Raw genomic sequence first — 15,575 nt, 5'->3', positions numbered from 1 at the left:
GATCCCCCTGCATATGGCTGTACATATATACGATGCCGGGATCCCCCTGTATATGGCTGTACATATATAAGATGCCGGGATCCCCCTGTATATGGCTGTACATATATAAGATGCCGGGATCCCCCTGTATATGGCTGTACATATATACGATGCCGGGATCCCCCTGCATATGGCTGTACATATATACGATGCCGGGATCCCCCTGCATATGGCTGTACATATATACGATGCCGGGATCCCCCTGCATATGGCTGTACATATATACGATGCCGGGATCCCCCTGCATATGGCTGTTCATATATACGATGCCGGGATCCCCCTGCATATGGCTGTACATATATACGATGCCGGGATCCCCCTGCATATGGCTGTACATATATACGATGCCGGGATCCCCCTGCATATGGCTGTACATATATACGATGCCGGGATCCCCCTGCATATGGCTGTACATATATACGATGCCGGGATCCCCCTGCATATGGCTGTACATATATACGATGCCGGGATCCCCCTGCATATGGCTGTACATATATACGATGCCGGGATCCCCCTGCATATGGCTGTACATATATACGATGCCGGGATCCCCCTGCATATGGCTGTACATATATACGATGCCGGGATCCCCCTGCATATGGCTGTACATATATACGATGGCGGGATCCCCCTGCATATGGCTGTACATATATACGATGCCGGGATCACCCTGCATATGGCTGTACATATATACGATGCCGGGATCACCCTGCATATGGCTGTACATATATACGATGCCGGGATCACCCTGCATATGGCTGTACATATATACGATGCCGGGATCACCCTGCATATGGCTGTACATATATACGATGCCGGGATCCCCCTGCATATGGCTGTACATATATAAGATGCCGGGATCCCCCTGTATATGGCTGTACATATATAAGATGCCGGGATCCCCCTGCATATGGCTGTACATATATACGATGCCGGGATCCCCCTGCATATGGCTGTACATATATACGATGCCGGGATCCCCCTGCATATGGCTGTACATATATACGATGCCGGGATCCCCCTGCATATGGCTGTACATATATAAGATGCCGGGATCCCCCTGCATATGGCTGTACATATATAAGATGCCGGGATCCCCCTGTATATGGCTGTACATATATAAGATGCCGGGATCCCCCTGTATACGGCTGTACATATATAAGATGCTGGGATCCCCCTGTATATGGCTGTACATATATAAGATGTTGGGATCCCCCTGTATACGGCTGTACATATATAAGATGCTGGGATCCCCCTGTGTATGGATGAACATATATCAGATGCTAGGATCCCCCTGTGTATGGCTGAACATATAACAATCTAGGACTGGAGGTGACAGTAATAATCCAGATGTTACAGTGTAATAATCTAGGACTGGAGGTGATTAATAATCCAGACGTTACAGTGTAATAATCTAGGACTGGAGGTGACTGTAATATCCCAGATGTTACAGTGTAATAATCTAGGACTGGAGGTGACTGTAATAATCCAAATGTTACAGTGTAATAATCTAGGACTGGAGGTGACTGTAATAATCCAGATGTTACAGTGTAATAATCTAGGACTGGATGTGATTAATAATCCAGACGTTACAGTGTAATAATCTAGGACTGGAGGTGACTGTAATATCCCAGATGTTACAGTGTAATAATCTAGGACTGGAGGTGACTGTAATAATCCAGACGTTACAGTGTAATAATCTAGGACTGGAGGTGACTGTAATAATCCAGATGTTACAGTGTAATAATCTAGGACTGGAGGTGATTAATAATCCAGTTGTTACAGTGTAATAATCTAGGACTGGAGGTGACTGTAATATCCCAGATGTTACAGTGTAATAATCTAGGACTGGAGGTGACTGTAATAATCCAGATGTTACAGTGTAATAAACTAGGACTATATATAAAATGCTGGGATCCCTCTGTATACGGCTGTACATATATAAGATGCTGGGATCCCCCTGTATACGGCTGTACATATATAAGATGCTGGGATCCCCCTGTATACGGCTGTACATATATAAGATGCTGGGATCCCTCTGTATACGCTGTACATATATAAGATGCTGGGATCCCCCTGTATACGGATGTACATGTATAAAATGCTGGGATCCCTCTGTATACGCTGTACATATATAAGATGCTTGGATCCCCCTGTATACGGCTGTACATATATAAGATGCTGGGATCCCCCTGTGTATGGATGAACATATATAAAATGCTGGGATCTCCCTGTATACGGCTGTACATATAACAATCTAGGACTGGAGGTGACTGTAATAATCCAGATGTTACAGTGTAATAATATAGGACTGGATGTGACTAATAATCCAGATGTTACAGTGTAATAATCTGGGACTGGAGGTGACTGTAATAATCCAGATGTTACAGTGCAATAATGTAGGACTGGATGTGATTAATAATCCAGGTGTTACAGTGTTATAATCTAGGACTGGAGGTGGCTGTAATAATCCAGATGTTACAGTGTAATAATCTGGGACTGGAGGTGACTGTAATAATCCAGATGTTACAGTGCAATAATCTAGGACTGGATGTGATTAATAATCTAGGTGTTACAGTGTTATAATCTAGGACTGGAGGTGGCTGTAATAATCCAGATGTTGCAGTGTAATAATCTAGGACTGGAAGTGACTGTAATAATCCAGATGTTACAGTGTAATAATATAGGACTGGAGGTGACTGTAATAATCCAGATGTTACAGTGTAATAATCTAGGACTGGAGGTGACTGTAATAATCCAGCTGTTACAGTGTAATAATATAGGACTGGAGGTGACTGTAATAATCCAGATGTTACAGTGTAATAATCTAGGACTGGAGGCGACTGTAATAATCCAGATGTTACAGTGTAATAATCTAGGACTGGAGGTGACTGTAATAACCCAGATGTTACAGGGTAATAATCTAGGACTGGAGGTGACTGTAATAATCCAGATGTTACAGTGTAATAATCTAGGACTGGAGGTGACCGTAATAATCAAGATGTTACAGTGTAATAATCCAGATGTTACAGGGTAATAATCTAGGACTGAATGTGATTAATAATCCAGATGTTACAGTGTAATAATCTAGGACTGGAGGTGACCGTAATAATCAAGATGTTACAGTGTAATAATCCAGATGTTACAGGGTAATAATCTAGGACTGAATGTGATTAATAATCCAGATGTTACAGAGTAATAATCTAGGACTGGATGTGACTAATAATCCAGGTGTTACAGTGTAATAATCTAGGACTGGAGGTGACTGTAATAATCCAGTTGTTACAGTGTAATAATCCAGGACTGGAGGTGACTGTAATAATCCAGATGTTACAGTGTAATAATCTAGGACTGGATGTGACTGTAATAATCCAGATGTTACAGTGTAATAATCTAGCACTGGATGTGACTGTAATAATCCAGATGTTACAGTGTAATAATCTAGGACTGGATGTAACTGTAATAATCTAGACGTTACAGTGTAATAATCTAGGACTGGAGGCGACTGTAATAATCCAGATGTTGCAGTGTAATAATCTAGGACTGGAGGTGACTGTAATAATTTTGATGTTACAGTGTAATAATCTAGAACTGGATGTGTCTGTAATAATCCAGATGTTACAGTGTAATAATCTAGGACTGGAGGTGACCGTAATAATCCAGATGTTACAGTGTAATAATCTAGAACTGGATGTGATTAATAATCCAGACGTTACAGTGTAATAATCTAGGACTGGAGGTGACTGTAATTATCCAGATGTTACAGGGTAATAATCTAGGACTGAATGTGATTAATAATCCAGACGTTACAGTGTAATAATCTAGAACTGGGTGTGACTCTAATAATCCAGATGTTACAGAGTAATAATCTAGGACTGGAGGTGACTGTAATAATCCAGATGTTACAGAGTAATAATCTAGGACTGGATGTGACTAATAATCCAGATGTTACAGAGTAATAAACTAGGACTGGAGGTGATTAATAATCAGTAATAATCTAGGACTGGAGGTGACTGTAATAATCCAGTTGTTACAGTGTAATAATCTAGGACTGGATGTAACTGTAATAATCTAGACGTTACAGTGTAATAATCTAGGACTGGAGGCGACTGTAATAATCCAGATGTTGCAGTGTAATAATCTAGGACTGGAGGTGACTGTAATAATTTTGATGTTACAGTGTAATAATCTAGAACTGGATGTGTCTGTAATAATCCAGATGTTACAGTGTAATAATCTAGGACTGGAGGTGACCGTAATAATCCAGATGTTACAGTGTAATAATCTAGGACTGGAGGTGACTGTAATAATCCAGACGTTACAGTGTAATAATCTAGGACTGGAGGTGACTGTAATTATCCAGATGTTACAGGGTAATAATCTAGGACTGAATGTGATTAATAATCCAGACGTTACAGTGTAATAATCTAGAACTGGGTGTGACTCTAATAATCCAGATGTTACAGAGTAATAATCTAGGACTGGAGGTGACTGTAATAATCCAGATGTTACAGAGTAATAATCTAGGACTGGATGTGACTAATAATCCAGATGTTACAGAGTAATAAACTAGGACTGGAGGTGATTAATAATCAGTAATAATCTAGGACTGGAGGTGACTGTAATAATCCAGTTGTTACAGTGTAATAATCTAGGACTGGATGTAACTGTAATAATCTAGACGTTACAGTGTAATAATCTAGGACTGGAGGCGACTGTAATAATCCAGATGTTGCAGTGTAATAATCTAGGACTGGAGGTGACTGTAATAATTTTGATGTTACAGTGTAATAATCTAGAACTGGATGTGTCTGTAATAATCCAGATGTTACAGTGTAATAATCTAGGACTGGAGGTGACCGTAATAATCCAGATGTTACAGTGTAATAATCTAGAACTGGATGTGATTAATAATCCAGACGTTACAGTGTAATAATCTAGGACTGGAGGTGACTGTAATTATCCAGATGTTACAGTGTTATAATCTAGCACTGGAGGTGACTGTAATTATCCAGATGTTACAGGGTAATAATCTAGGACTGAATGTGATTAATAATCCAGACGTTACAGTGTAATAATCTAGAACTGGGTGTGACTCTAATAATCCAGATGTTACAGAGTAATAATCTAGGACTGGAGGTGACTGTAATAATCCAGATGTTACAGAGTAATAATCTAGGACTGGATGTGACTAATAATCCAGATGTTACAGTGTAATAATCTAGGACTGGAGGTGACTGTAATAATCCAGATGTTACAGTGTAATAATCTAGGACTGGAGGTGACTGTAATAATCCAGATGTTACAGTGTAATAATCTAGGGCTGGACGTGACTAATAATCCAGATGTTACAGTGTTATAATCTAGCACTGGATGTGACTGTAATAATCCAGACGTTACAGTGTAATAATCCAGATGTTACGGGGTAATAATCTAGGACTGGAGGTGACTGTAATAATCCAGATGTTACAGTGTTATAATCTAGGACTGGAGGTGACTGTAATAATCCAGATGTTACAGTGTAATAATCTAGGACTGGATGTGACTGTAATAATCCAGATGTTACAGTGTAATAATCTAGCACTGGATGTGACTGTAATAATCCAGACGTTACAGTGTAATAATCCAGATGTTACAGGGTAATAATCTAGGACTGGAGGTGACTGTAATAATCCAGATGTTGCAGTGTAATAATCTAGGACTGGAGGTGACTGTAATAATCTAGACGTTACAGTGTAATAATCTAGGACTGGAGGTGACTGTAATAATTTTGATGTTACAGTGTAATAATCTGGGACTGGAGGTGACTGTAATAATCCAGATGTTACAGCGTAATAATCTAGGACTGGAGGTGACTGTAATAATCCAGATGTTACAGTGTAATAATCTAGGACTGGAGGTGACTGTAATAATCCAGACGTTACAGTGTAATAATCTAGGACTGGAGGTGACCCTAATAATCCAGATGTTACAGTGTAATAATCTATTACTGGAGGTGACTAATAATCCAGATGTTACAGTGTAATAATCTAGGACTGGAGGTGACTGTAATAATCCTCGGGTGTGAATGTTCTGGTCGGTGTGGACCTCGGGGGCCAGTGGTGATTATTGGTGCAGATGAAGCCCCGGCCCGGTCCTGGTGCTGGAGGTTTTGTCACTGATGGTCGTTGTGTATAATGCTCAGGCCGGCTCTGATTTTTGCCCTTATTGTCTGGATGAATGCGTGACCTCATTGCCCCCCAGGGCTGTAAACTATTGGGGGCCCAGGGGACACGGCAGGACAATGGCTGCATCTCTGCTGGTGAAGGGCTCGGTGCAGAGGTTAAGAGTCCTGATTGTGAGCAGCTTAGCATCACAGCGGGTCGCCTCTGGCAACCATGAATAAGTTTGTGAACCCCCTTCCTTCACTTCTAGCAAAGATGACTTGATGAACAGGAGAGATGGGAGGCCCCTTAAAGGGGTGGTTAAAGGTCCAGCCGATAAATCCATAGAATCACTGAGAACAATGTCCCTGGAGGTCGTCCCTTTTCTCTCTTCATCTATTTCCTTCCTTTGGTAAAACTGAACATAAAGTATCCTGGGAGAGGGCGGGGCTTAGGTTAGCCCTGCCCATTCTGCTAGCCCCCATGATGACACAGGTCAGTGTTTCCTCTAGTGTGTAAGAGGAGTTCCCCAAGTTCCAGTGTTGCGGTTCCGGGACCCTCTGATTGGCTGCAGCTGCTCCACCACTCAAGGCTGATGGATTCTCCCTAAACATTTATGATATTACCGCCTGAGGAAAACGCCTGGTTATTGGCGGGCACCCGAGCGATGACTGGGTCCATGTTATTATGTAATGTTTGAGATCCTTGAAGAAGTGAAGACAACTTTTATGTTATCCTCTATCTATAAGCTGTGGCCATTACCAATGTAATTTGATCGTGTAGACGACCTTCCGGTCCAGGGATCGTCAGTCCCCCAACAATCACAATGTTACTGCATAAAAAATTTGGTCCAACCCTTTTAAAGTGCCCCTTTCCCCACCCCCATAAGCTCCGCCTCTGGCAGACTAATAGGGGCTGCTAAATTGATTATGGTGCAGTAGGAAATGATTTCTCTCCCCTCCTATATCCATGCTCTGAGGTCTCCAGTATTATTACTATCTGCTCTGAGGTCTCCAGTATTATTACTATCTGCTCTGAGGTCTCCAGTATTATTACTTTCTGCTCTGAGGTCTCCAGTATTATTATTATCTGCTCTGAGGTCTCCAGTATTATTATTATGATCTGCTCTGAGGTCTCCAGTATTATTACTATCTGCTCTGAGGTCTCCAGTATTATTACTATCTGCTCTGAGGTCTCCAGTATTATTACTTTCTGCTCTGAGGTCTCCAGTACTATTACTATCTGCTCTGAGGTCTCCAGTATTATTACTATCTGCTCTGAGGTCTCCAGTATTATTACTATCTGCTCTGAGGTCTCCAGTATTATTACTATCTGCTCTGAGGTCTCCAGTATTATTACTATCTGCTCTGAGGTCTCCAGTATTATTACTTTCTGCTCTGAGGTCTCCAGTACTATTACTATCTGCTCTGAGGTCTCCAGTATTATTACTATCTGCTCTGAGGTCTCCAGTATTATTACTTTCTGCTCTGAGGTCTCCAGTATTATTACTATCTGCTCTGGGGTCTCCAGTATTATTACTATCTGCTCTGGGGTCTCCAGTATTATTACTATCTGCTCTGGGGTCTCCAGTATTATTACTATCTGCTCTGGGGTCTCCAGTATTATTGTTATCTGCTCTGGGGTCTCCAGTATTATTATTATTATTATCTGCTCTGGGGTCTCCAGTATTATTATTATCTGCTCTGGGGTCTCCAGTATTATTATTATTATTATCTGCTCTGGGGTCTCCAGTATTATTATTCTCTGCTCTGGGGTCTCCAGTATTATTATTATTCTCTGCTCTGGGGTCTCCAGTATTATTATTACCTGCTCTGGGGTCTCCAGTATTATTATTTATTCTCTGCTCTGGGGTCTCCAGTATTATTACTATCTGCTCTGAGGTCTCCAGTATTATTACTATCTGCTCTGGGGTCTCCAGTATTATTACTATCTGCTCTGAGGTCTCCAGTATTATTACTATCTGCTCTGAGGTCTCCAGTATTATTACTTTCTGCTCTGAGGTCTCCAGTATTATTATTATCTGCTCTGAGGTCTCCAGTATTATTATTATGATCTGCTCTGAGGTCTCCAGTATTATTACTATCTGCTCTGAGGTCTCCAGTATTATTACTATCTGCTCTGAGGTCTCCAGTATTATTACTTTCTGCTCTGAGGTCTCCAGTACTATTACTATCTGCTCTGAGGTCTCCAGTATTATTACTATCTGCTCTGAGGTCTCCAGTATTATTACTATCTGCTCTGAGGTCTCCAGTATTATTACTATCTGCTCTGAGGTCTCCAGTATTATTACTATCTGCTCTGAGGTCTCCAGTATTATTACTTTCTGCTCTGAGGTCTCCAGTACTATTACTATCTGCTCTGAGGTCTCCAGTATTATTACTATCTGCTCTGAGGTCTCCAGTATTATTACTTTCTGCTCTGAGGTCTCCAGTATTATTACTATCTGCTCTGGGGTCTCCAGTATTATTACTATCTGCTCTGGGGTCTCCAGTATTATTACTATCTGCTCTGGGGTCTCCAGTATTATTACTATCTGCTCTGGGGTCTCCAGTATTATTGTTCTCTGCTCTGGGGTCTCCAGTATTATTATTATTATTCTCTGCTCTGGGGTCTCCAGTATTATTATTATTCTCTGCTCTGGGTTCTCCAGTATTATTATTATTATTCTCTGCTCTGGGGTCTCCAGTATTATTATTATTCTCTGCTCTGGGGTCTCCAGTATTATTATTATTCTCTGCTCTGGGGTCTCCAGTATTATTATTATTCTCTGCTCTGGGGTCTCCAGTATTATTACTACCTGCTCTGAATGCAGTATTTGGTTGCTGTCCTGGTATTACATGCTGTGCTGTGGTATATATAATCTCTGGGGTTTTGTGCTGTATTGTGGGTGTTGGTGTAACTTTGGTCCCGGTTACTGATGCGGCCACTTGAAGTTGAGCCGTATGACAATGAAGGTCGTTGACCCCGGGCCTAATACCTGAGATCAGGAATAGACAGGACATGTAAAGAACATTTCCAAAATTCGCAAATGAATAAATATTCAGCGCATCCTGCATTGCTCAAACTGCACCGTCCCTTTTAGGTGACGACCCCCTAATGTCCCCATTTCTACAAATCTATCAAGCGACGCACATTGTAACAATAGAGGAGGTATAAAAGTACCGGTAGTATATGGTACCAAAAGCGCTGGATCCAAATCCTCCAAGGCCTCTCCTCGCCATCCTTCTAGAACATGTCATATCTTTCCTTTTCGTTCTCCAGGTGGGTTTTATGGAGAAAACTTTCCAGGGTGACATCTTTTACTCAAATAGAAGGGTCAGGTGACGCCCCGAGGCAGCGGACAGGACTCGCTAGTGCAATGTAACCCACGTGTCCGTCACTCTGACACATGATCACAGATCTGCAGGAGAGGACAGAGGGAAATATCGGGCACTCAGGGCCTGGAAATCCTAACAAAGGAGACGTGATCCTCGGTATATGGACTCTTATATATATATAGCTAATCCCCCGATGGGTCGTAGAGTGGGGATCACACATGGAGTTCCTGCACAGTACAGCTTGTGTGTACAGAAAGACGTGACTGAGTAACTGACTACGACTTGTAGGACTGAAACATTCCAGACCGGAGGGATTTAACCAGCGAGGACTGTAATAATCCGGATGTGGGACTGCTATGTATGTGACAGTCAGCAGAACTTACTGCAATCCCTCTCAATAACCAAAGATGCGTGTCTATCGTACTGACACCTCTTCAGCAAGGATTTCACTCTGGAGATGTCCTCACGACTACCTCCAGTCGAGACGAGATGCTCGAGTTTCCTCCTCAGGCCCTGATACAGGCGGTACCTGTCCAGACTCCTGAGGCTCGAGAGCTGGCGGAAGAATCTCGCCACCCTTTTCTTGAGCATCTCCCACCACTCTGACTTACTGCTACAAAGGCCCAGCAATGGTACCTGGCTCTGAAGAAAGTCCTCGAAGGATTGTCTTATCTCTGCTTCTTCCAGGAGAGACGAATTGAGCTTCCAGTAGCCTCTTCCCATCCGGGGGGTCTCTGTAACATTCAGAGAAAACAAAATTAGACAGTGGTCGGAGAACTCCACCTCAACAACGGACACTGCTGAAGAGATGGCTTCCTCCTTTAAATAAAACCTGTCTATTCTAGACCTGCAGCTACCCCTATAATAGGTGAACCCCGCGTGGCCTGGGGTGTGCCGGATGTGGACATCCACCAGGCGAGCCTCACTAGCTATGCTATTAAGAGCGACGCTATCATAAGTCAGCTTGTCTCTGGAACCCCCCCTATCCTGGGACCTCGTGACAGCATTGAAGTCCCCTCCAAAGACGAAGTTCTTGTCCCTTCATGAGGACATCCAGGATCAGGCACCTCCCCATTTCTAACTCAATAACTCGTCGGCATTCACAACTCTTATTCCCTCCTTCATGGCTTAGAAACAGTCCCAGTCCCTGCAGAGAGTTAGGGGGATATTTATCAGCACTATCACAGCGCAGGCCGTTCCTGTCCCGGTGCACTCACTGCAGCCAGCAACTCGTCACTAGGACCTGCTATAAAACACTACGCAGCCGCCCGGCGGATACATCATGAGGCCGGAGCCAGGGTTGCAGTAGGGGTATCATACACCAACACACAAGCCTTTAATGTGCCCTTAATCTTCAGCCACTTTACCAGCTCTGTCAGCTTCACTTTACTGGCTTCTGAAGCCATAGTAATCTTGGCCTGGGCGTCTCTCCTCGCGGAGCAGCCCCAGGGTCTCCCTGGCCTCATCACACTTGTGGAGACTCCCAATAATCCGGCTCCTATAGGTAATGTCCGGCTCCCGGGCCTTGCACACCCCTGTGGGGTCTTAGCTGTGAGGCTGCTCCAGAAGGAGCGCTGCTGGACACCACATCCTCACCAGCACATGGGGCCTTTCTGCATCCGCAGGTTTCAGGTACTAATGGGCACAAAGCCACATTGCTGCGACTCCGTCCAGATCTTCTCATCCCTTCTGCTGTGCCCTTCGCTTCCCCACCAGCCTAATCTGGGAATTGGATGCCTTGGACTGGTGTCTGCCGCTCATTCCCAGGATCTGCAACCTCCATGGAGAGGATCACACCTGAGCTGTGGCCACTTACTTGTTGTGGATAGATGGACGGTGCACAGTACCACTTCCGCTATATGTATGGACGGTGCACAGTACCACTTCCGCTATATGTATGGACGGTGCACAGTACCACTTCCGCTATATGTATGGACAGTGCACAGCACCACTTCCGCTATATTTATGGACGGTGCACAGTACCACTTCCACTATATTTATGGACGGTGCACAGTACCACTTCCGCTATATTTATGGACGGTGCACAGTACCGCTTCCACTATATTTATGGACGGTGCACAGTACCACTTCCGCTATATTTATGGACGGTGCACAGCACCACTTCCACTATATGTATGGACGGTGCACAGTACCACTTCCGCTATATTTATGGACGGTGCACAGCACCACTTCCACTATATTTATGGACGGTGCACAGCACCACTTCCACTATATGTATGGACGGTGCACAGTACCACTTCCGCTATATTTATGGACGGTGCACAGCACCACTTCCACTATATGTATGGACGGTGCACAGTACCACTTCCGCTATATGTATGGACGGTGCACAGTACCACTTCCACTATATGTATGGACAGTGCACAGTACCACTTCCACTATATGTATGGACGGTGCACAGTACCACTTCCACTATATGTATGGACAGTGCACAGTACCACTTCCACTATATCTATGGACGGTGCACAGTACTACTTCCGCTATATTTATGGACGGTGCACAGTACCACTTCCACTATATGTATGGACGGTGCACAGTACCACTTCCACTATATGTATGGACGGTGCACAGTACCACTTCCACTATATCTATGGACGGTGCACAGTACTACTTCCGCTATATTTATGGACAGTGCACAGTACCACTTCCACTATATTTATGGACGGTGCACAGTACCACTTCCACTATATGTATGGACAGTGCACAGTACCACTTCCACTATATGTATGGACGGTGCACAGTACCACTTCCACTATATGTATGGACAGTGCACAGTACCACTTCCACTATATCTATGGACGGTGCACAGTACTACTTCCGCTATATTTATGGACAGTGCACAGTACCACTTCCACTATATGTATGGACGGTGCACAGTACCACTTCCGCTATATTTATGGACGGTGCACAGCACCACTTCCACTATATTTATGGACGGTGCACAGTACCACTTCCACTATATGTATGGACGGTGCACAGCACCACTTCCACTATATGTATGGACGGTGCACAGCACCACTTCCACTATATGTATGGACGGTGCACAGTACCACTTCCACTATATTTATGGACGGTGCACAGCACCACTTCCACTATATTTATGGACGGTGCACAGTACCACTTCCGCTATATTTATGGACGGTGCACAGTACCACTTCCGCTATATTTATGGACGGTGCACAGCACCACTTCCACTATATTTATGGACGGTGCACAGTACCACTTCCACTATATTTATGGACGGTGCACAGTACCACTTCTCCGTCGTCACTTTGTACTTCTTCCTCTTCTTGCTGCTACATGTGGCTTACTCCAGGTTATATATTATCACCAGTGCTACATTTGGATACTCGGGGGACATGAGGGGTTGTTGGGGCTGCTCTGCCCTTGTGTTGGGGGTAACATCATCAGTGCTGCAGGGTAGAATATGTGGCAGCGTTAAGTATGATGATGGGGGCTCCTTATGGCTTGTTGCCCCTAATGATGGGATCTTTAGTGACAGGATGTCTAATTATTATACCCATACCATGCTGAGCACCCCGCTGTACATGGCTAGGTCCTCCTTGTCCCCCTTATGGCCAACACGTTGTCACCTTCACATCAAAAGACCTTCCAATTGTCGCCTTCCACCTCAGCACACATATTACTGCTTATACATCTGCGGGACATAGCCGAGGAGTAGTGCTCCCAGATAATGAGGACCCCCAGACCCTGCAGCCTTCATCCTGAGCTTGGAGATTCTCATCCTATGGACTAGAAGTGTCTAAAACTATGTGCCCCACTTCCAAAATTGGGATTCACAACATGCCCCAACTATTAGAGACCTATTGAGCATGGCCAGAGATAAGAGCTCCTCAACATCTTGAGAGAGTTTTATACATCACCTATAGATTAAAGTCCCCCGATCCCCTGATATGTTATGAAGTGGGGATCTCCGGATGATCTGCAGTGGGGACCTCTGGATGATCGGCAGTGGGGACCTCTGGATGATCGGCAGTGGGGACCTCTGGATGATCGGCAGTATGAACCTCTGGATGATCGGCAGTGTGGACCTCTGGATGATCTGCAGTGGGGTCCTCTGGATGATTGGCAGCGGGGACCTCTGGATGATCTGCAGTGTGGACCTCTGGATGATCTGCAGTGTGGACCTCTGGATGATCTGCAGTGTGGACCTCTGGATGATCTGCAGTGGGGACCTCTGGATGATCTGCAGTGGGGACCTCTGGATGATCTGCAGTGTGGACCTCTGGATGATCTGCAGTGTGGACCTCTGGATGATCTGCAGCGGGGACCTCTGGATGATCTGCAGGGTGGACCTCTGGATGATCTGCAGCGGGGACCTCTGGATGATCTGCAGCGGGGACCTCTGGATGATCTGCAGCGGGGACCTCTGGACGATCTGCAGCGGGGACCTCTGGACGATCTGCAGTGGGGACCTCTGGATGATCGGCAGTATGAACCTCTGGATGATCTGCAGTGGGGACCTCTGGATGATCTGCAGTGGGGACCTCTGGATGATCGGCAGTATGAACCTCTGGATGATCGGCAGTGTGGACCTCTGGATGATCGGCAGTGTGGACCTCTGGATGATCGGCAGTGTGGACCTCTGGATGATCGGCAGCGGGGACCTCTGGATGATCGGCAGTATGAACCTCTGGATGATCTGCAGTGTGGACCTCTGGATGATCGGCAGTATGAACCTCTGGATGATCTGCAGTGGGGACCTCTGGATGATCTGCAGTGGGGACCTCTGGATGATCGGCAGTATGAACCTCTGGATGATCGGCAGTGTGGACCTCTGGATGATCGGCAGTGTGGACCTCTGGATGATCGGCAGTGTGGACCTCTGGATGATCGGCAGCGGGGACCTCTGGATGATCGGCAGTATGAACCTCTGGATGATCTGCAGTGTGGACCTCTGGATGATCTGCAGTGTGGACCTCTGGATGATCTGCAGTGTGGACCTCTGGATGATCTGCAGCGGGGACCTCTGGATGATCTGCAGGGTGGACCTCTGGATGATCTGCAGCGGGGACCTCTGGATGATCTGCAGCGGGGACCTCTGGATGATCTGCAGCGGGGACCTCTGGACGATCTGCAGCGGGGACCTCTGGACGATCTGCAGTGGGGACCTCTGGATGATCGGCAGTATGAACCTCTGGATGATCTGCAGTGGGGACCTCTGGATGATCGGCAGCGGGGACCTCTGGATGATCGGCAGTGTGGCCCTCTGGATGATCTGCGGCGGGGACCTCTGGATGATCTGCAGTGTGGACCTCTGGATGATCGGCAGTATGAACCTCTGGATGATCGGCAGTGTGGCCCTCTGGATGATCTGCGGCGGGGACCTCTGGATGATCTGCGGCGGGGACCTCTGGATGATCGGCAGCGGGGACCTCTGGATGATCGGCAGCGGGGACCTCTGGATGATCTGCGGCGGGGACCTCTGGACGATCTGCGGCGGGGACCTCTGGACGATCTGCGGCAGGGACCTCTGGACGATCTGCGGCGGGGACCTCTGGATGATCGGCAGCGGGGACCTCTGGACGATCTGCGGCGGGGACCTCTGGACGATCTGCAGCGGGGACCTCTGGACGATTTGCGGCGGGGACCTCTGGACGATTTGCGGCGGGGACCTCTGGACGATCTGCGGCGGGGACCTCTGGACGATCTGCGGCGGGGACCTCTGGACGATCTGCGGCGGGGACCACTAGACTAAACGTTCTCTGGTGCTGATCAATAGACTAAAAGTTCTTCAGTGGGGACACCTAGACATGTTGGGTTGGTAATCCTCTATATATTATGGAGTGGTGACCTCTACATTATGTATTCTGAAGTGGTGACCCTTGGGTTACATATTATTCTGGCCATTGACCCTGTAGGTGACCTGACCCCATGTGTGGCCCCATGGCCTCTGCTCTCCTGCACAGGGTTTCCTGCCCACCCCTGCTTCCTCAGAGCCAGTGTCTTGCAGTGAGTTATGGCTTGTGGTCTCGGCTGCAGGAAGAAGTATCTGCATCCTGGAGATTACACT

General features: G+C 45.8%; 1 protein-coding gene across 6 annotated transcripts in view; it reads left to right on the top strand.

Annotated features, from left to right (window-relative positions):
* Positions 1–15,575, top strand: part of DNMT3A (DNA methyltransferase 3 alpha) — a 132,100-nt gene that overhangs the window by 90,422 nt on the left and 26,103 nt on the right. The gene's annotated exons all lie outside the window — the stretch shown is intronic.

The sequence above is a fragment of the Engystomops pustulosus genome, chromosome 3 (assembly GCF_040894005.1).
Source record: "Engystomops pustulosus chromosome 3, aEngPut4.maternal, whole genome shotgun sequence".
NCBI lineage: Eukaryota > Metazoa > Chordata > Amphibia > Anura > Leptodactylidae > Engystomops > Engystomops pustulosus.
Note: the sequence above shows the minus strand (reverse complement) of the source record. Positions and strands in the feature narration are given on the sequence as shown.